Here is a 23,732-nt window from a genome sequence, read left to right as displayed (position 1 = left end):
GTATGCACTAACGGAAAAATTTAGAAATGGAGTGGTCAAACCCCTTAGGGGACCATCACATTAAAGGCCGAAACAGTTGAGACTCCTTTTAGTCACCTCTTACGACAGGCAGGAATACCGCGGGCCTATTCTTACCCCCGAACCCGCAGGGGGGGGAAGATGGCTTGGGGAATATGCCTGTAGCTGTAGATATAGACTCAAAATATCCAATTTTACATTACTGTTACTTTTGTACTTGGATAAGTCTAAAATAGTTTCAGGGGTCTTTATCAACTAAAGTGGGAAAAGCTCGACTACTGGCTACGGCCAATGGTCTGCACCTAGTGCCACTAGGACCTACTTAGAGCCAGCCCTAACCGGATTTCACTTTTTGATGCTGATTCATGGAGTTTCATACACTGGAGAAGAAGCAGCAATAAGGGGTGTCACTGAATGTGTAGTTCCCAATAAGCTGCATGCACAATGTAATGTGTAGCAATGACAGTTTACAAGAACCAGTGCAGAGGTTTATTACTGGGCAATTCATACGTCCCTGTAGGCAGACCAATCCCCTCTTAGTGAGGGAAGTCTTCAGCCAATTAATTTTTTTTAAACATTGCTAAGAGAATTTCTTTCACATCATTTCTTTGGAGCTGCAACACATATTACTTCAGAATGCAGCTCCCATATGGACCTCGGGTAGTTATACTCGTTGTTGTTGTTGGAAACAAACACACCCAGTCCTGCGTCAGTAAGGGAATTCATCTATACTACAGGTTTTTAACCATGTGTGATTGTATAAAGTGAACAAAAATTGATTAGTTAACTACTGATTTGGTCATACCACAACACAGCTTATAACCTTAAAAGTTTTGGAGAAGTGAGTTTCTGCTGAATTTTACCACATTTGTTCTGGAATATTACTTTGTCGAAAATGTAGGATATCTTTGACGAATTGCTCAAACTAAATTATCTGCTACTAGGAAAAGGGCTTATTAAAAGTGACTGCAATTTGGAATGAGTTAATTATTTTACTTTAGAAATATATCTTCATTCCTTCTGTTTGTTTTTCTTAAGCCGTTTTGACTATTTTCCACATGGTTCCTATCTTCCTAATTACAGAGCAACTCTATTTCCTACAATTATTTTTCAAGAAAATTTTCAGTACAATTTGCAGTGCAGTTTCATACTCCTAATAGTGACTGTTGCCATCAACCAATTCTATTTACCATTTCTTTACCTGCTAAGATTTATGCTTTTACTAGTATATAAACAGCTGGGCAAAACTTAGGACAAGATACATAAAGTACCATAACCTAATTAGCCACTCGTTGGACATGAATGAAAGGGTGGGAGTCTGTTGCCAGAGGTCTCCCAGTCATGCACAGAAAGCTGGACATCACATGGCATGAAGTGGCTCTGAGCACTATGCGACTTAACTTCTGAGGTCATCAGTCACCTAGAACTTAGAACTAATTAAACCTAACTAACCTAAGGACATCACACACATCCATGCCCGAGGCAGGATTCGAACCTGCGACCGTAGCAGTCCCGCTGGCATGAAGTCACCACGACTATAATGCCAAACGACATTAGCCCAGCAACAGAATACAGTTGAAGTAATGGGAAAAGACAGTGGTGTCAATCAGTGAGCAGTTACAGTGTGCTGTGGTGGTGTTCATAACAAAATGGCCTGGACACAACATTTGGATGGCTTCACAAGGGGAAGAATTATCAGGAAACTGGAAGTACAATGATGTGCGATGAGTGTTGCCCAGGAGTTTGGTACCGTTCACATCATTGTGTCACGTGCATTGGGAATTTTACAAACCACAGGCACTGCTGCCCAAAGGAGTGGAGATGGTCAACCACAGTCAGGTGCAACAGGCAAAAAGGGATATACATCAAACAGCAGGTGCAATTGCAACCACACTTAACAGGATTGCAAGGCACACAATCTAACACTCCACAGTGGCACGGTGATTTCATGGGGAGAGTCTTTTGCCCAATAACCAGTATGTTGTATTCTGATGACACTTGTACATCGATGGCACATCTGCAATGGTGCCAAGACCATAGCAACTGACACAATGAGGAGTGGGGTCATGTGCTCTTTCCATATGAAAGCAGATTCAGTCTGAGTAGTGATTGCAGTATACCCTCATATGGCAAGAGGTGGGAACATGTAATGCACGCAGGAAGATTGTCAAACACGATTTTTTTGGTGTTACGGTGTGGGAAGGAATAATGTTGCATAGGCATACTGACATCCAGATCTTTGGATATGATACCCTCACTTGATAGTGTGGTACTGTACTTCTTCCCCAAGTGCATCTTTTCAGGTGAATATTTGGTCCTACTTCATTTTCCTGGCTTACAATCACCAACACATCAAATAGCTCTTGAATGAAAACATTTTACCACTAACATATATACAAAAATAGGCGGTAGGTAGAAAAGTTTGACTACTCCTGATTTAGACAAAAGGAGAATAGAAGATTTTGTAATGTTGTGTTACAAAGGAATGGCAAAGATTAGATGAGTCAATCAAGTTCGAGGGTAAGTCAGTTATTATCTGCAATTTAGTTATATTTTTGTTTATTTTGGTAGTACTGTCATTTTACACTGACGACACATGCTTTATTTATTTGTTGTTATATCTTTGCAATTTTCAAGGTGCTAGGTTAGTTTTGTTATCGCAGCTATGCTGTTAATCATGGCTGCTCCACTATCTGTTTGCACCAAAGAAGAGCAGCGTTCAGTGATCTGTTTTTTGTGGTTGGAAGGTGTATCAGGGGCCGAAATTCATCGAAGACATTTGGTACAGTACGGGAACAGTGTTTTACCACAACAGAGTGTCTATGAATGGATTGAAAAATTCCGAAGTGGTCGCACAAGTGTTACGCATGATAAAGGAGCCAGACGACCGTTTACCGCCACAAATGAAGAAACCATTGAGCATTCACATGAAATGATTCTCTTAGACAGACAATTAACTATTGACAAAGTGGCACATTGTCTGAAAATTAGTCATGGTTCTGCCTACGAAATCATCCACAACAGACTTGGGTTTCATAAGGTTTGTGCAAGATGGGTCCCAAAACAACTCACACAGTTGCAAAAACAAACACGCTTGCACATCTGCAAATAACGTTTGGATCACTATGGTATCAAAGGGGACAACTTCTTAGACAGGATCATTACTGGTGACGAAACATGGGATCCATCATTATGAGCCGGACAGTAAATGGCAGAGTACGAAATGGAAACATCCAAATTTGCCGTGCAAGAGAAAGTTCAAGATCTAACCGTCTGCAGGTAAACTGATGCTGATGCTTACGGATTTTTGGGACACACAAAATTCAGTACTGGAACATTATGGTGAAAGGGGCATAACAATAAACAGTGTACATTACAGTGAGATGCTTACTGCCAGGCCAAAGTCTGCAATTCGAAGCAAACGTTGAGGATTGGTGTCAAAAGGTGTTGTGTTGTTGCACGACAATGACCATCCACATACTGCTGCCCACACTGCTGAAACACTCCAGAAACTCAAATATGAAGTACTGGATCATCCTCCATATAGTCCAGATCTTGCCCCTTCTGACTATCACTTGTTTGGTCCACTCAAACAGGCATTAAGGGGCTGTCAATTTGCCTCACACAAAGCAGTGAAAGAAGCAGTGCATTCCTGGCTCGCAGCTCAACCGAGAACCTTCTTTTATGAGGGCATCAGGGAGCTTGTACAACGATGGACCAAGTGCATTGAAATGCAAGGAGACTATGTCAAAAAATGATGTTCTTGTAAGTTTACTATTTGATTACAGTAAAATTTTATAACTACCTTGCAGATAATAATTGACTTACGCTCGTAACTAGTGAAAAAGTAGTGCACTGAAGGGGGGAGTGGGGTGCGGGGGGAGAAAAGAGCTTTATGACAAAACTTTTTGGATAGGTTAATACACTACTGGCCATTAAAATTGCTACACCACAAAGATGACGTTCTACAGACGCGAAATTTAACCGACAGGAAGAAGATGCTGTGATATGCAATTGATTAGCTTTTCAGAGCATTCACACGAGGTTGGCACCAGTGGCGATACCTACAGCATGCTGACATGAGGAATGTTTCCAACCGATTTCTCATACACAAACAGCAGTTGACTGGCGTCGCCTGGTGAAACGTTGTTGTGATGCCTCGAGTAAGGAGGAGAAATGCGTACCATCACGTTTCCGACTTTGATAAATGTCGGATTGTAACTTATCGTGATTTTGGTTTATCGTATCGCGACATTGCTGCTTGCGTTTGTCGAGATACAATGACTGTTAGCAGAATATGGAATCGGTGGGTTCAGGAGGGTAATAAGGAACACCGTGCTGGATCCCAATGGCCTCATATCACTAGTTGTTGAGATGACAGGCATCTTATCCGCATGGCTGTAACGGTTTGTGCAGCCACGTCTTGATTCCCGAGTCAACAGATGAGGACGTTTGCAAGACGACAACCATCTGCATGAACAGTTCAACAGCGTTTGCAGCAGCACGGACTATCAGCTCGGAGACCATGGCTGCGGTTACCCTTGACGCTGCATCACAGACAGGAGCGCCTGCGATGGTGTACTTGATGACGAACCTGGGTGCACGAATGGCAAAACGTCATTTTTTCGGATGAATCCAGGTTCTGTTTACAGCATCATGATGTCGAAATAGCGGTGAACGCACATTGGAAGCATTCGTCATTGCCATACTGGCGTATCACCCGGCGTGATGGTATGGGGTGCCACTGGTTACACGTCTCAGTCACCTCTTGTTCGCATTGACGGCACTTTGAACAGTGGACGTTAAATTTCAGATGTGTTATGACCTGTGGCTCTACCCTTCATTTGATCTCTGCAAAACCCTACATTTCAGCAGGATAATGCACGACCGCATGTTGCAGGTCCTGTACGGGCCTTTCTGGATACAGATATTGTTTGACTGCTGCCTTGGCCAGCGCATTCTCCAGATCTCTCTCCAATTGAAAACGTCTGGTCAATGGTGGCCGAGCAACTGGCTCATCACAATACGCCAGTCACTACTCTTGATGACCTGTGGTATCGTGTTGAAGCTGCATGGGCAGCGGTACCTGTACACGCCATCCAAGCTCTGTTTGACTCAATGCCCAGGCGTATCAAGGCCGTTATTATGGCCAGAGGTGGTTGTTCTGGGTACTGATTTCTCAGGATCTATGCCCCCAAATTGCGTGGAAATGTAATCACATGTCAGTTCTAGTATAATATATTTGTCCAATGAATACCTGTTTATCATCTGCATTTCTTCTTGATGTAGCAATTTTAATGGCCAGTAGTGTAATACACATTCTGAGACATCAATGAACAACTGCTAATTGTTTCTTTTCAAACGAAGGCAGAATACATGCAGAGTAACACACTTTCTCACTAACTGTTCTCACAACAAATAAAAATAATTTTGCAATTAAAAATTAAAATAATAAAAATTGAATAATTAATCTGATAATGCCACAGCTTAGTTGCAAAACTTGTTACGAAGCAAAACTTAGTTATGTGCCTGTTTTTAAAAAAAATCCACATGTTCCTTGCAAAACAAATGCAACATCACCAGCCACCACTTCAAAGCAGTTGCATGTGTGAAGTTATTGCAAAATGTTTACGGTGTAGCCATGTCAATTTGAAAGCGGAAAAAAAAAAATTATGTAGAAAAATAAAAATGGAATTACTATCTCTTTCCCTGATTTTGTATCATTCCTGATTCTGACTATAATCACATTCCATGCAGTGGCATGGTGTATCTGGATCAGCATTAACATTAATTAACTACAGGGGTACAATTTTTCAACAAATTCACACAGTAATGGTGTAATGACCATTTTTCATTTCAAATAAGTCTTAAGTTATGAAGGCTGAACAGGTTACACAAAGTACGATACTGTGCACGATCTGATGGTTTTAAATTACAAATAACACAAATGTTAAGAGTGATAAAAAATGTTTTTTTGGTTATTACAGAATGGGGTTAATGGAAATTAAAGAAAATAACACTGGAACAACCGGTTTCATCAGTTTAAGATTTGATGATGATGTCCTTGAAATGGTGCCCTTATGTGATGAAGCACTCTTTAAGTCTCGCACCAAAACTGTCAAAAACCTTTCCTAACATTGCAGGAGACAGGTTGGCTATTTCTTGAGTTATGGCCACCTGAAGTCCACCCAATGTGTGGGGTTTGTTTGTGTAGACTCTTGATTTCAAGAAACCCTGCAAGAAAAAATCACAAACGCTTAGATTTTTGCAATATTCCTGAAACGCGAGATTACTCATCCACAAAACTTACTTTCCAAAAAGTCCACCAGCTCTTTGGCTGTATGAGCAGTTGCCCCAGCCTGCTGGAACCACATTCTAACGCACACTAAGTGTTTTTTCTTATGTTCAGGGATCAGGAATTTTGTAACATCAACAGATAATGTTGTGAATTGACCATAACAGTTTGACCACCTTTTTCTTATGTTCAGGGATCAGGAATTTTGTAACATCAACAGATAATGTTGTGAATTGACCATAACAGTTTGACCACCCTCTTCAAAGAAGTATGGCCCAATGACAGATGTTTTTATTATACCACACCACACAGTGACCTTAGGACTATGCAGAGGATGTTCATGCAGTTCTTCAAGATTTATAGCTGACCAATAATGAAAGTTCTGTTTGCTTACATAACTGTCCAGGTGAAAATGTGCCTCGTTGCTCATCATGAAGATTTTTTCATCTGTCATCAAATCAATCATTTGCTCTTAAAATGCTTTTCATTTTGCATATTCATTGGGCCTTAACTGCTGAAAAATAGCCATTTTGTATGGATGGAAATGCAGATTGAACCACAAAATTCGTCTTACTGATTGTTCAGACATATGCAAAGCAGCAGCTTGTTTATGGGTCGGCTACCGAGGACTGGCTTCCACAGCTTCTCTTACAGTATCAATATTATTTGGTGTCCGAGCTGACCTTGGACAGCCTGTTGACTTCCATTTCAACACTGAAATGGTAGTCTGAAGTTGCTAAAAAAATAAAAAATAAGGCACTCCTTCTTCAGGCCACGAGTGGCCTACCGGGACCAGCCAACCGCCGTGTCATCCTCAGAGGAGGATGCGGATAGGAGGGACGTGCTTAACTTTGGTGAATCTCACAGGAACTGGTGTATCCACTGTGGCAAGGCCATTGCCCTGAAGTTACTCACCACAACACAATTGTGTGGCATGTTAGAACTTTTTCTCGTGAACCTAAATTAAAATGCCTTCAGAACTGCCACTGCACAGCAATACAGGAATCACCACTTTTAAAAAATGCCTTGATAACAAATGTACGATGCTCAACCTACCACTGCTCCATGGCTACTAAAAATGTCCATGTGTAGGCTCTAAAATGCACCTATCCCCATCATCCCTCACCGCCTACTCACTCAACCACGCGGCGCAAAAACCGTCAGATCATTCTGCCGCCCCTGTACTACCCTCAAAATTTTCTTTGGCTCTCACACTCGGTACCTTAGTACTTAGTTGACAAATAGTAGGGGACTTTGGCAAAATGTATGTCTACATCAGTACTTACTATGTGTTGCAATCACATACTACTTCAGTGAATTCGCCACTTTTGAAACCCTTTTATTTTTGTAAGAAGTGATATTTTTATAGCGATAACTAACTAGAGGTGTTGCTACCCTCAACAAGATGCCTCGTCATCAATAGCACACCTACCAATGCAATGCCAAACACCAAATATAATGTTGACACATCCTGCCTGCATTTAAGAGATGTGACAGCCAGCTTTTGTCAGTTCATTTCTATCTCCATACACTGTGGATATCAGACATTCACCAGTTAAATATACTATTTGATAATGTGCTATCATTGGATCTTCAGCAGAATTATGCTGGCAGTGTTAGTGTAGTGTTAGCTTGCTTACTTCGGTTCAGATTGCCCCTGCATATGACGACACGGTATTTGCTGATTATTTTGACTCTTCAGTGGTAATGAAAAGTGTGATGCACATTAATGCAGGATAAACAGGAAACATGGCCACAACTACAATGATGTTGAAAGTCCACAACAAATCCACAGGTACAACAACAACAGTCGAAAAGCAAGCCGCCCAACAACAATGCATGTCACAGCATTACGGGAAAAACTAACTACTTCAGAAGCAAGAAAAGCACTGGCAGTCTCGGCAATCATTCTATAACACTCCATGGCATTGCACTTACCCCCTCCAATGCTTGCAGCATTCCAATTAATCAAAGAGGACTGATCATCTTACATCAAGCATCTAATGTAACATTTCATAGTGTTGTATATGGTAACAGGCTCGGGGAGTTGGCAGGCATTTTTTTTTTCTCCAAGTGCTGACATAAAAATGTATCAATTCCTTAGAAATCTCATATCATTAGTAAATATAGTGTCATAAATATTTCAAGAAGTATGAAATTTGCTAAGGTAATATTTTCAGCATCTAGCTTTGGTAGGATCTAGTTAAGTTTTCAGGAATCACACAAGTGATCAAACCAATTATGCAAGGCAGGCTCAGCTGATCTCCATGCAAATATTCTTTTACATGTCAGATATGCCAAGTTTCTTATCCTGTTCAATGATCCATGATATCGTCGTTCAAAATACTCCCAAACAGCTATCCAATCCAGCACTGGAAAATGTAAGTCTCAGACATTTCAACTAGCAGTCCTCAGCTAATCAATCATAAATGCTAACTGAAACTGCAGTCTTGAGTACAGTGTGAATTTTCCAAGCACCACCATCATCATCATCATAAAAATATTTGACCCATCATGTGTTGGTACACATCTAAGCATGCAATAAAGAATCACACATCTGAATTTTGCTTTGTGAAGAGGAATGTGGTCAATACTGCTTGCAGTTATTTTTGGTATTTGGTGGTTTCTATATTATAATGTACATGCTATTAATATATGCTGCTTCACAGCACTGGTATTTTGAGAGTTTTTCAAAATATTGTTTTTTTCATGTAATTTATTATAATAAAATAGCAGGAAAAGATATATTTGTAGTCTTAAAGGACTTTTGTTCTATAGCATGTGTGCTAGTTTATGCCATTTCCACATACTGGTGCATTCAAGATTAATTAAGAACGTGTTGTTTTTGTACAGTTTCTAGAAATTAAATGTCAGGTAATGCCATTGGAATTTGTGGCCTTTAACTTATCATAAGATCAAATATATAGACTGAAATAATGGTTACCAACTGCACTAGAAAGGATATAGACATGGACTGTCATCTGAAAGGTTGAGTCCTGATTTCAAAAAAATTATTTTTTATTCACCTTAATGTTTTCTTAAGTATTTTAGAGTTTTAATTTAATAGAAATATGTTCTGGAGTATTTGATGTTTTGCTCGAGTATCATGTCGTTTTTGGAAACCCAGAATCTACTCTGTAGGAATCAACATGGATTCCGGAAACAGCGATCGTGTGAGACCCAACTCGCTTTATTTGTTCATGAGACCCAGAAAATATTAGATACAGGCTCCCAGGTAGATGCTATTTTCCTTGACTTCCGGAAGGCGTTCGATATAGTTCCGCACTGTCGCCTGATAAACAAAGTAAGAGCCTACGGAATATCAGACCAGCTGTGTGGCTAGATTGAAGAATTTTTAGCAAACAGAACACAGCATGTTGTTATCAATGGAGAGACGTCTACAGACGTTAAAGTAACCTCTGGCGTGCTACAGGGGAGTGTTATGGGACCATTGCTTTTCACAATATATATAAATGACCTAGTAGATAGCGTCGGAAGTTCCATGCGGCTTTTCGCGGATGATGCTGTAGTATACAGAGAAGTTGCAGCATTAGAAAATTGTAGCGAAATGCAGGAAGATCTGCAGCGGATAGGCACTTGGTGCAGGGAGTGGCAACTGACCCTTAACATAGACAAATGTAATGTATTGCGAATACATAGAAAGAAGGATCCTTTATTGTATGATTACATGATAGCAGAACAAACACTGGTAGCAGTTACTTCTGTAAAATATCTGGGAGTATGCGCACAGAACGATTTGAAGTGGAATGATCATATAAAATTAATTGTTGGTAAGGCGGGTACCAGGTTGAGATTCATTGGGAGAGTCCTTAGAAAATGTAGTCCATCAACAAGGGAGGTGCCTTACAAAACACACGTTCGACTTGTACTTGAGTATTGCTCATCAGTGTGGGATCCGTACCAGATCGGGTAGACGGAAGAGATAGAGAAGATCCAAAGAAGAGCGGCGCGTTTCGTCACAGGGTTATTTGGTAACCGTGATAGCATTACGGAGATGTTTAGCAAACTCAAGTGGCAGACTCTGCAAGAGAGGTGCTCTGCATCGCGGTGTAGCTTGCTCGCCAGTTTTTGAGAGGGTGCGTTTCTGGATGAGGTATCGAATATATTGCTTCCCCCTACTTATACATCCCGAGGAGATCATGAATGTAAAATGAGAGAGATTCGAGCGCGCACGGAGGCTTTCAGACAGTCGTTCTTCCCGCGACCCATACGAGACTGGAATAGAAAAGGGAGGTAATGACAGTGGCACGTAAAGTGCCCTCCACCACAAACCGTTGGGTGGCTTGCGGAGTATAAATGTAGATGTAGATGTAGATAGGTGTATATATAAGAGAAATCTCCATTCAGAAGTGAATAAACTTGATATTGTGAACGTGCCACAATACATGGACCAAGAACTGCAAGGCTGATGTCTGCATCACTAGCTGATTCCCTTGCATTTCAGTACAGTAGATACTAAAGACAGAACAACACAGTTAGTATGTGGACAAGGGAGCAACTGTGCATTTTAATAGATGCTGTGAAAGAGGTGCAGTGGTCATATAATGTTAAAAGTAACACTCACAGCATTCGTCTACTAACAATTCCCTGTCCAAGACTTACACAGAACTTCTTCGCAATTTCCTTGGCTCATCTTCGATGATCGTTAAGTTTTCATGGACATTAATAAATGGTTACTAGCCAGTTCTTTGTCACTAAAATTTGAAATGACACTTTATGCAATACAGTATTTGTAAGATGTTTCCTCCCAGTATGTGTCTACCATAACACAACAAGAGGACAGGAGATGCTGATGGTTCTTGGAATCACAAACTGGTGATAAATTCAGTTGGGAGGAACATACCATAGAACTGCTGAATCACTTAAAACAAACCTTTATTTGCAATGTGGATCTATTCAACATACATGATACAAAAATGAAATAAAAAATGTCATACTTTCACTCCTTAATGTAACACAGAGTCATTTTCTGAGTAACTCATCAAGACATTCTAAAACTTTCAGAGGCCAAATGCAGGAAATATGAATTATTTGTGGTATGAAATAAAGTATGTCCTGCAGAGATCTGCTCAAGGAAAGAGGGTACTCAATGCTCATTCCCAATATGTTTATTCCTTAATGAAATTTGTTATAAATAATATATCTCCTTTCCAATCCAACACCTCAGGTCGTAGATTCAATATTAGAAATAAGGGCAATCTTCATAAATACCTAAAATCGCTGACTTTGGTCCATAAAACGCCCATTATTTGGGAACACACATTTTCAGTAACTTGCAAGCAGCCATAAAAATATTTAGCTACTGATAATGGTCAGTTTAAGGGTCTACAGGATTTACTCATGGCCAACTACTCCTACTCCACTGATGAATTTGTTAGTAGAACCAATTGATGGAAACATTATTGATAATAGCTAATAACACAAGTGTTATGTAAAATTTGAATTCTAGCTATTTTCAGTGCATTAACATGATCAATATAAATAAGTGTTGTGAACCGATTTTCTGTTTTATGATGCATGGCTACAATAGCCTAACAATTATCACATGCTCCTCAGTAAATACACTATTCCGGAAGAGAGGGTACTCAATGCTCATTCCCAATATGTTTATTCCTGTCTGAAGTCTTGATAGATGCATTTTCTCTGGTGTTTCATCATAGACAAGAGTACCACAGGAGTGCCCCAGGTAAGTGTGATAGGACTGCTCTTATTATCTATATACATAAATGATCTGACGCACAGGATGAGCAGCAATTTATGCCTGTTTGCTGATGATGCTGTGGTGCATGAGAAGTTGTTGTCATTCAGTGACTGTAGGAGTATACAAGATGAGTTAGACACACTATCTATTTGGTGTGAGGAATGGCAGCTAGCTCTAAATGCAGAAAAATGTAAGTTAATGCAGATTAGTAGGAAAAACAATCCTGCAATGTTCGAATAAAATATTAGTAGCCTATTGCTTGACAAAGTTGGGTTGATTTAATATCTAGGCATAACACTGCAAAGCAAAATGAAATAGAATGAGCATGTAGTTAGTTAGTTAGTGAGTTACATATTCCATGCATCATTTGAATGATCTCTTATCAGATTGATGTGGAATGAGTCAGTTTACAGAATATGTACACATTATTAGTGTTAACATTAATGAACACATTATCATTTTATTCCCATACATGCAAGTGCATTTAAATAATAGATGGCTGCCGAGTGAGATCACAAGTATTTTCTTCGTCCACTAAAAGAACTTATTTAAGAGGAAATATTATCAAATTTAAATTTTCATTGTCTTGTATACTTGCTGTAGTGTCCATTCTTGTCACACAACTGAATATTAGCAACCCAGCAGAGCTTCTTGAAAAAACTTGTTCTTTAGCTGAAGTCCCGATAATCGCAACATAGCCTGAAATTTTGCGTGACATAAACACAAAAATTTCTATTCAGGTTTACTTGATAGTGCAAAATTCGTTTAAAAAAGACAGCTACTAGTTTGATCAGTGTCTATTGTCACATAAAAGTGTAATTAAATGCTTCTAAATTGTATTTAACTAACACATTTCGTACTGTTTACTAGTTAGATAGACACGATCTAGGCTTATATTTTCCGAGTTATAAATGTTTAAAAACCTGACCAAACATGCTTGATAACGTAAATTCTCTAAAAGCAAAGTAATTACAAATTCATTCTTCTGTCATTGTATCTCAGAAACAGTACAAAAACAACAACCACCGTACATAAGACCTTTGTGTCGTTTTGTGTTTACACACAGCCAATCTCACATCCTAGACAAATTCAAAACATTCTTAAAACTTAATTATTCTTTTGAAACTGGCCATGAGTGAGAAATGTGAGAGCTGTTATAGGGTAGTGAGTAGAAGGATTTGTTGCCAATCTTGTAGGAAATATTTTCACTGGAGAGGATGCAGTGGGGAGAATGTTGGGAGAACAGACGAGGCTCTCTCCTGGAACTGCAGAGTATACAGTAGGAACATTTTGATTGGGGAACAGGAAAGGAAAATTTGTGCCCTTCAGGCACAGTTGGAGGAGGCAAGGAAGGAACTCATAAGGATCAAGGGAGATAGGGAGGAGGAGGGTGGTTGGGAACTGGCAGCTGGTAGGAGGATAGGAAGAAAGAGAACACAATCTGACAGTTTTATCATCAACACCAGGAGCAGGTATCTACCACTGCCAGAGTTACGTGGAGAAGAGCCTCAGGTAGAACGAGGAGCAGGAAAAGTGCAGCACACTTCAACTGAGGCCAAGAAGCCTAGTAACGTACAAAGTGTTAGGAAGAAAAAAGTGCTGCTGCTAGGTAATAGCCATGGACGCGGTGTAGGCCCTCAGTCACAGGAAAGTTTAGGGGCAGCATACCAGGCCACCAGTATCTTCAAGCCAAATGCAGGGCTAAGTCATATGATAGAGGACCTAGGATCTTTATGTAAGGACTTTACAAAAGAGGACCATGTAGTGATAGTGGGTGGGGCAGCAAACAGTTTGGACAGAGATGGGGCATATGACATTGGTGGTGACCTGGACAAGATAGCTTCCCTGACTCATGGCACCAACATACACTTTGTTGAGCTGTTCTGGTGTTGTGATTGACCACATCTTGATGGAGCTGTGAGGTGAATCAATGTGGGGTTGGGGGTGGCTCTGAGGACAGCCGACTTTGCTCATGTTTCTCTGGTGCCATTCGGGACTATCAACAGATGGGGTTTCACTAGGCATGGCCTACACCGAAACAGGACTGGGAAGGGAAGATTGGTGCAGCTGATTCATGAAAGTATAGGGGGTGGATATCGGGCCACACATGGTCAAATACCTGTTGTCATAAGTAGGAAAAGTAGGTCTTTTTTAGGATAAATCTAGACAACAGGTTTCCCTGCCTAAAGAGTATTTCCAGCACTTTAAAAAATACTGAAACAATCACTCATAAGGCAGATTTTAACACCTCAAACGTCACATATACCAGATGTCACAAAGAAAAACAAACCGTTGGAAAGAGTAACATGGAGCATTTCACAGACTTAACAATCCTCCATCAAAAAATGCAATCAATAAAAAATAAAATACAACTATTAGAAGTTGAGCTCCAATCTTTGAACTGCACAGTAGTTTGTATTACTGAGCACTGGTGTAGAGATACACAAATCCAACATGTAGTATTATCATCGTATGAAAGGGCAAACTCTTACTGCAGAAGTACTTCCAGGGGTGGAGGATCATGCATTTATATCGGAAAAAGAACACAGTTCAAATCAAGACATGACCTCAGTACTGTCAGTGAAGAGAAACACTTTGAAATATCAGCTATTGAATTAACAGGGCTTGATATCACTAAGAAATTAATCATTTTTCGTATGTATAGATCTCCCAGTGGTAGTGTGGACACTTTTTTCAATAAGTTAACAGAAGTTCTCGATAAAGTCTCAAGTACAAAGGTCAACATAATTCTGTGTGGGGACATTAACATCAACACTAACATCATAAATGAATCCAGCAGCACCTTCATAAACATCCTTCAAAGTTTTGGCACGTCCCTATTGGTAAATAGTGCAACAAGGGTTACTCCAATGACTGCATCAGTAATCAACCATGTGACTACAAATATGGACAGGGAAAAATGTGATGCAGCTGTAAAAGATCTCTGACAATCCGACCAGCTCTGTGAAATAACAACAGTAAAATCAGGCTTCGAATCATTCCCTAAACTACAAACCTACAAACGACATCTATCACAAATTAAAATAAAAGATTTTTCAAAAGAAGTAGAAAAACAAAGCTGGGATGAAATGTATAAGGAAACCAATGTGAATATGAAATTCTCTAAATTCTCCACACTTTTTTAATTGAACTTTGAAAAGGCGTTTCCGAAAGTATGCATGTCTGTATCAACATCTGACAGAAACAGATGGATAACAGCAGGTATTAAGAAGCCTTCCCAAACGCTTAAACACCTCAGTTCCATGAAAAAGATTTGCAAAGATCCATAATTCTTAAATTTCTATCATAGATACAAAAAGATCTATAGGAAGGTGCTGATTGCTGCAAAAAAGTCATTTACTGACAAAATAATATACAGGGTGGTCCATTGATCATGACCGGGCCAAATATCCCACAAAATAAGCGTCAAATGAAATACTACAAAGAACGAAACTTGTCTAGCTTGGAGGGGGAAACCAAATGGTGCTATGGTTGGCCCGCTATATGGTGCTGCCATAGGTCAAACGGATATCAACTGCGTTTTTCAAATAGGAACCCCCATTTTTTATTTCATGTTCGTGTAGTACGTAAAGAAATATGAATGTTTTAGTTGGACCACTTTTTTCACTTTGTGATAGATGGCACTGTAACAGTCACAAACATATAGCTGACAATTTTTGACGAAAAGTTGGTAACAGGTAGGTTTTTTAAATTAAAATACAGAATGTAGGTACATTTGAACATTTTGTCGGCTGTTCCAATGCGATACATGTACCTTTGTGAACTTATCATTTCTGAGAACACTTGCTGTTGCAGTACGATTACCTGTAAATACCACATTAATGCAATAAATGCTCAAAATGATGTCCGTAAACCTCAATGCATTTGGCAATACGTGTAACAACATTCCTCTCAACAGCGAGTTGTTCGCCTTCCGTAATGTTCGCACATGCATTGACAATGTGCTAACACATGTTGTCAGGCGTTGTTGGTGGATCACGACAGCAAATATCCTTCAACTTTTCCCACAGAAAGAAATCCGGGGACGTCAGATCCGGTGAACATGTGGGCCATGGTATGATGCTTCGACGGCCAATCCACCTGTCATGAAACATGCTAGTCAATACCATTTCAACCGCATGTGAGCTATGTGCTGGACATCCATCATGTTGGAAGTACATCGCCATTCTGTCATGCAGTGAAACATCTTGTAGTAACATCGGTAGAACATTACGTAGGAAATCAGCATACATTGCACCATTTAGATTACCATCGATAAAATGGGGGCCAATTATCCTTCCTCCCATAACACTGCACCATACATTAGCCCACCAAGCTCGCTGATGTTCCACTTGTCACAGCCATCGTGGATTTTCCGTTGCCCAATAGTGCACATTATGCCAGTTTACATTACCGCTGTTGGTGAATGACGCTTCGTTGCTAATTAGAACGCGTGCAAAAAATCTGTCATCGTCTGGTAATTTCTCTTGTGCCCAGAGGCAGACCTGTACACTACGTTCAAAGTTGTCACCATGCAATTCCTGGTGCGTAGAAATATGGTACGAGTGCAATTGATGTTGATGTAGCAATCTCAACACCGACGTTTTTGAGATGCCCGATTGTCGCGCAATTTGTCTGCTACTAATGTGCGGATTAGCTGTGACAGCAGCTAAAACACCTACTTGGGCATCATCATTTGTTGCAAGTCGTGATTGACGTTTCACATGTGGATGAACACTTCCTGTTTCCTTAAATAACGTAACTATCTGGCTAACGGTCCGGACACTTGGATGATGATGTCCAGGATACTGAGCAGCATACATAGCACACGCTCATTGGACATTTTGTTCACGATAGCCATACATCAACACTATATCAAACTTTTCCACAATTGGTAAATGGTCCATTTTAACACGGGTAATGTATCATGAAGCAAATACAGTCCGCACTGGCGGAATGTTACGTGATATCACATACTTATATGTTTGTGACTATTACAGCGCCATCTGTCACAAAGCAAAAAAAGTGGTCCAACAAAAACATTCATATTTCTTTACGTACTACATGAATATGTAATAAAAAGTGGGGGTTCCTATTTTAAAAAAATGCAGTTGATCGCAGTTTGACCTATGGCAGTGCCATCTAGCATGCCAACCATAGTGCCATCTAGTTTCCCCCTTCAAGCTAGACGAGTTTCGTTTTTTGTAGTTTTTTCATTTGATGCTTATTTTGTGAGATATTTGGCACAGTCACTATCAATGGACCACCCTGTATAATGCAGAGAATAAAAGCAAAGCAGCCCGGGGTGTTATAAAAAAGGAAACTGGGAGAGGCAAACAAATGCAGAATAACATGCTGCTAAGACAGGGGGATGAAGTAATAAATGACACACAGCACTTAGTAAAATATGTAAATGAGCATTTTTCAAGTATTGCTGAGAATTTGCGGCAAAAATTCCCCCAAACAAATATAACACCTGTAAATAATATTGCACTAAATACAATGCTGTTACGTCCAACCACAGAGAATGAAGTCAGTAAAACTGTTCAACAACTAAAAAATAAAATGTCAGTAGGCTTAAATGAAGTAGCAATGTGTGTACTGAAACAATGCATAGGGGTTATACAAGGCACCTTAACAAATATAATAAATGAATCCTTCACATCAGGGACAATTCCAGGGCAGTTAAAATAGGCAAGAGTTTTTACCTTTGCTTAAGAAAGGTAATGCAGAAGACACAGAAAATTACCGGCCCATTTCCCTGCAGTCAGCATTCTCAAAAATAATAGAAGCAATTATGAAAGACAGATTAATGAATTACCTGAATAAATACAATCTTTTAAGCAAATCACAGTTTGGTTTCTGAAGTGGCAAAAATATGGAGTCGGCCATAGAATTTACAAAAGTTGAACTTGATGCTCTTATAAAGATGAGTGTGTCACAGGCACATTTTCAGATATTTCTAAGGCATTTGATACAGTCGACCATAAGATTCTATTTAATAAATTAGAAGCATTAGGAATAAGATGGTTAGCCAATGACTGGTTTCGATCATATCTAGCAGATAGGGTACAAAGAGTAGAGATAATACATACTTCAAATAGATCTAAACATTTAGTAAAACACTTATCAGAACCAAAATACATTAATATAGGGGTTCCGCAAGGTAGCATATTAGGACCAATACTATTCCTGATACACATCAATGACTTTCCCCAATAGTGTTACTCATGGTGAAAAAATTTTCTCTTCACTGATGACAGCAATATTTTAGTCACTGAGAAAACAAGAGGACTCCTTGCTGACAAAGCAAATGAAACTCTCAAGGAAGTTTATGATTGGTCAATAGGCAATAAAGTGACATTGAAAATAGAAAACTAATGCAATGGATTTCAGTTTGAAGAGGAAAAATGACAATGTTAAATTAAATTTAGATGGCACCTCTATAGACTGTGTAACAAATGCAAAATTTCTAGGATGAATATTGATTCTCAGTTGAAGTGGTGTGAACACACAAAGGTACTTGCAAACAGAATGTCATCAGCATGTTATGCCCTTAGAATATTATCATCAGTGTGTAGCATGCAGAATCTTTTAGTTACATATAATTCATATGTACACTCAATTCTTAGCTATGGCATTCTTTTTTGGGGAACAAATGCACAAAATATAAACACAGTTTTCAAACTCCAGAAAAGAGCCATAAGAATAATAACCAAAAATACTAGTCGACCTCATTGTAAAGACCTGTTCAAAACACTGGAAATTGTAACTGCTCCATGTGAATACATTTACCAGTCAGTTGTACACGTTAAAAGTAACATTGGTAACTGCACAAACAGCTCTGTCCATGACCATGCAACAAGAGCTAGACTCAAATTACATTTACCAAGAAAAATAAACAAACTCAAAACAGCATTTTCTACCAAGGAATAAAACTGTACAACAAATTACCAAAAGAGATTAAAGAAATTGCAAAAATACACTTATTTAAAAGGGCATCTACAAAGTACCTGTTACACAATATATTTTATATATTGAAGGATTACTTAGATAAAACAGAGTACGGGTTTCACAAAAAATGTTATACAAATAAATAATAATAATAATAATAATGATTATAAAATATCCAACATTCCATATAACACCTTCACTTTGTTTTTTTTTTTTTCCTTTCTAGAAATACTTACCCCCAAGCTATACATAGCAAAATACTATTACCTCTTCCTTTTTCTGAGCTCAACATGTCACTCATTATGGATGGATACTGACTCAGTTTTTCAGGATAGCAAATGGGAAGTTGTGGTACAGAAAGTGGCCCAGAGATTACCTGTGTGTGTGTGTGTGTAGTGAGTGAAGTGTTATGAAACAATGTGTGCATAGCGTGTGCAATGACTGATAGTGAGATATGAGTGAACAGTGTGGCATTACATTATTTAATAAGTTATTTGTAAAAAACATATTGCATACCAGGAGTAAATCTAGTGATTGTCTCTAACTAGAAGTGTGTAAATATATGTGTATATGAATTAGCTTATTTTAAATTGATCTAAACTTGTAAATACTTTTGACATGTCCTAAATCCCTGTAAAAAGAGATACACAGATGAATGAAGCTGCTGCTGCTAGAAATTTGTCATAGGATTAGAAGTAGTTGTCCAGGAGAAATGATTTTAAATTAGATTTAAAACTTGCTTCACTATCTGCCAAACATTTTATGTTATTGAGCAAATGATCAAAACGGCAAACACTCGACTTTGTCTTATTGGGAGAATTTTGGGAAAGAGAGACTGGAAACAGGGCACTAGTGTGACCCATTATTGAGTACTATCAGAGTGTTCGGGATCCCCACCAGGTCTGATTAAAGGAAAACATAAAAGCAATTCAGAGGCGTGCTGCTAGATTTGTTACCGGTAGGTTCCACTGGCTCGCAAATATTATGGAGATGCTTCGTGAACTCAAATGTGAATCCCTGGAGAGAAGATGAAACTCCTTTTGTGAGGCACTATTGCAGAAATTTAGAAAACTGGCATTTGAGGCTGACTGCAGAACGATTCTACTGCCACCAACTTACATTTCGCGTAAGGACCACAAAGATAAGATGCAAGAAATTAGGGCCCATAATGAGGCTTTTAGACATTCATTTTTCCTTTGCTCAATTTGTGAATGGAGTAGGAAAGGAAATGATTAGTGGTGGTACGTGCTACCCTCCACTACCCACCATACAGTGGCTGTGTGTAAATTCGCAATTTCATTTTTGCATTGTGTAGCTGGAGTCAGCCCAAACAAACACCCCTCATCACATCTTTCGCGTGACACCCAGTGTTGATGGAAAGGATTGGTCTGTTTCCTGTTACAAACAAAATGATTTTTAAAGCAGAATTTTACTTGCTCATTCGATATAACAGTCCCATATTAGTTTGGTGTGAAAATCGTTTTATCAATATGTATTAACAGGGACAGTACAAAGTGATACTGGGCGTCATATGAAAGATGTGAGAGCAGTATATATTTGGGCCGACTCCAGCTACATATCGTAAAGATGAAATTGGTTGTGGTGGTCTAGTGGGTCAAGCACCAAGACTCCAGACTTGGAGGTCCTGGGTTCAATTCCAGATAGGGGTATCTGATCTCTGTTCCATTTCCATCCCTGCTCCAATGCCTACCACTTCACTCCATTAACTTACACCCACAGGGTTCTCTCCATGGTGCCCCTCTTCAAAATTGTATCCCCTCTCCCCAACCTAGTCATCAATTTCATCATGTGTCATTTCCCTGCCTGCACCAGTGCAGGTCATATTCCAACCCTCCACCTTTGCTGGTACCTCTCGCAGCTTCCCTATCCTCTTCTTTTCATTCCTCTCAACCATTTCACTTACCTAGGACAAATTAACTGAGTGGAATATAATAAATCCACTGGTGGTGTGTTTTTTTGGAGGTGGGGGGGCGCAGATAGATCTGAAGGAGGAAATTGCCCCTTAAACTCAAACTATTTCCATACATTTTAGATGCCTATCAATCGCAAAACACAGCAAATTTTCCCATTCCCATTATTTGCATTCCCTCCAGGACTTCCAGCACCATAGGTTATGAAATCAGCTTGGTGTCAGGGAGTACTTATAGTTAATTAGTTGTTTCTCATATTTTGCGAACAACTGCAGTGTGCCTATTTACATAAGGGTAACAACTTGGTTCAAAAGTTCCTCTCAGACAACCTAGAAGAGCACAGTGCAACATATCAAAATTGATATGCATGTTTTCTGGTATTTCCAATGATTTGGAAATTCTTAATTAGCTATCTGCCCCAGTTTTTGCACTTTTTTTTCAGTATCTCACCACATTCATTGTTCCTGTATATACTTCTTTTAAGTTTTTGTGTAACTCAAATGACTATCCTACACTATGTGATCAAAAGTATCCAGATGAAACCAAAAACATACATTTTTCATATTAGGTGCTTTGTGCTGGCACCTACTGACAGGTACTCCATATCAGCGACCTCAGTAGTCGTAAGGCGTCGTGAGAGAGCAGAATGGGGTGCTCTGCGGAACTCAGGGACTTCGAACGTGGTCAGGTGATTGGGTGTCACGTGTGTCGTACGTCTGTACGCGAGATTTTCATATTCCTAAGCATCCCTAGGTCCACTGTTTCTCATGTGATAGTGAAGTGGAAATGTGAAGGGACAGGTACAGGTACAGCACAAAAGCACACAGGCCAACCTCGTCTGTTGACTGACAGCGACTGCCAACAGTTGAAGAGAGTCACAATGTGTAATAATCAGACATCTATCCAGACTATCACACAGGAATTCCAAACTGCATCAGGAATCACTGTAAGTACTATGACAGTTAGGCGGGAGGTGAGAAAACTTGGATTTCATTGTCAAGTAGCTGCTCATAAGCCACACATCATGCTGATAAATGCCAAACGACATCTCGCTTGGTGTCAGGAGCATAAATATTGGACGACTGAACAGTGGAAAAAAATTGTGTGGAGTGACAAATCATGGTACACAATGTGGTGATCCAATGGCACGGTGTGGGTATGGCTAATGCCCGGTCAATGTCATCTGCCAGTGCGTATAGTGCCAACAGTAGAATTTGGAGGTGGTGATGTTATGGTGTGGTCTTGTTTTTCATGGAGGGGGCTTGCACCCCTTGTTGTTTTGTGTGGCACTATCACAGCACAGGCCTACATTGATGTTTTAGGCACTTTCTTGCTTCCCACTGTTGAAGAGCAATTTGCGGATAGCAATTGCATCTTTCAACACAATCGAACACCAGTTCATCATGCACAGCCTGTGACAGTGGTTACACGACAATAACATCCCTGTAATGGACTGGCATGCACAGAGTTCTGACCGCAATCCTATAGTACACCTTCGGGATGTTTTGGAAAGCCGCTCTTGTCCCAGGTCTCACCGACCAACATAGATACTTCTCCTCAGTGCAGCACTCTGTTAAGAATGGACTGCCATTCCCCAAGAAACCTTCCAGCATCTGATTGAACATATGCCTGCAAGAGTGGAAGCTGTCATCAAGGCTAAGGGTGGGCCTACACCATATAGAATTCTAGCATTACCGATGGAGGGCGTCATTAACTTGTAAGTTATTTTCAGCCAGGTGTCCGGATACTTTTGATGACATAGTGTATCTTGATCTCTTCAAATTGCTTCAAATAAAATGCATCTACCCACCTACCTTTTTCAATATATTTAAAGGGTTTAATAAAGCATAATTGCAAGATTAATAACACTATTTACAAAGTTATTACACTATGAAATTTATTTTCATGTCTTACAAGCATAACATTTCAACTTTTGATTTTTTTTTTATGACAATCACATTTATATACAGAGATAATAATCTAATCAAGATTACCATACTGTGTGGGTGTTCTGCAATGACTGTTACAATGAAAGTAACCCACAGTGTTGGACATAAACATAATTTTTACCATTAAGGTTTGCTTATATTAAAAAAAAAAAAAAATTTCTTTGTAAGGAAATAATTACACAGGTCTGCGACATAAAAATTGTTTCAAATTTATTAAGTGATTTTTATAGTGTTTTCAACATTGATTTCGGGAAAATAATGAAAAAATTCCATCACATACAGCTATTCCACAAATTGCTTGTCTAGTTTTAGCTTTTTTTATTAATATTTCAGCACTCTAGTGAGTTTGAATTTTGGTTTTTAAGATCTTCATAAACTGTTAATTAGCCATTTTTATACTAGATATACATAATATAAGGAGTAATTAGGAGAAGCCAGCAGTATTTTCATGTCAGTGCCTGTCTGTCGCGCTGCCCCTTCCCCCACCATCACCAAGCAGTGAGCTTCTGCTATTGTCCTTCAGTTCACAGTACCTCTTCACTCTGTGCTGTTCGCATGTTGTTGTTACTAGTGCTTTAAAGTAGTGACTGTTTTCTTGTGTTGTGAAATTGTTTTATGGACAGTGGACAATGGCTACCAGAGGATGTATACACTTGCCACATTGCTTCTACTACATTTGTGGTAACTATACCGTTAAAAAGCAACAAAGAAACATTTATGAATTTTGTTGTAAAAGTACATTTCACCTATTCTGGCATAAAGTTAGGTGATGAAGATAAGCCTTCAGCCCCACACAAAATTTGTTCAGTGTGTGTTCAAGAACTGAGGCAACAGTTTCAACGTAAAAAGCAGTCCTTACGTTT

At 39.3% G+C, this 23,732-nt stretch overlaps 1 protein-coding gene across 1 annotated transcript in view; it reads right to left on the bottom strand.

The window, feature by feature from the left end:
• Nucleotides 1-6,000: 6,000 nt before the first annotated feature.
• Nucleotides 6,001-23,732, bottom strand: part of LOC124555302 (exocyst complex component 1) — a 277,770-nt gene continuing 260,038 nt past the window's right edge. Inside the window, exon 18 of the transcript XR_006968531.1 lies at nt 6,001-6,252. The gene's annotated coding sequence lies outside the window, so the exon portion shown is untranslated. The remainder of the gene's footprint in view (nt 6,253-23,732) is intronic.

Source organism: Schistocerca americana, chromosome X (genome assembly GCF_021461395.2).
Source record: "Schistocerca americana isolate TAMUIC-IGC-003095 chromosome X, iqSchAmer2.1, whole genome shotgun sequence".
Taxonomy (NCBI): Eukaryota; Metazoa; Arthropoda; class Insecta; order Orthoptera; family Acrididae; genus Schistocerca; species Schistocerca americana.
This window is presented reverse-complemented; position numbering and strand designations above follow the sequence as displayed.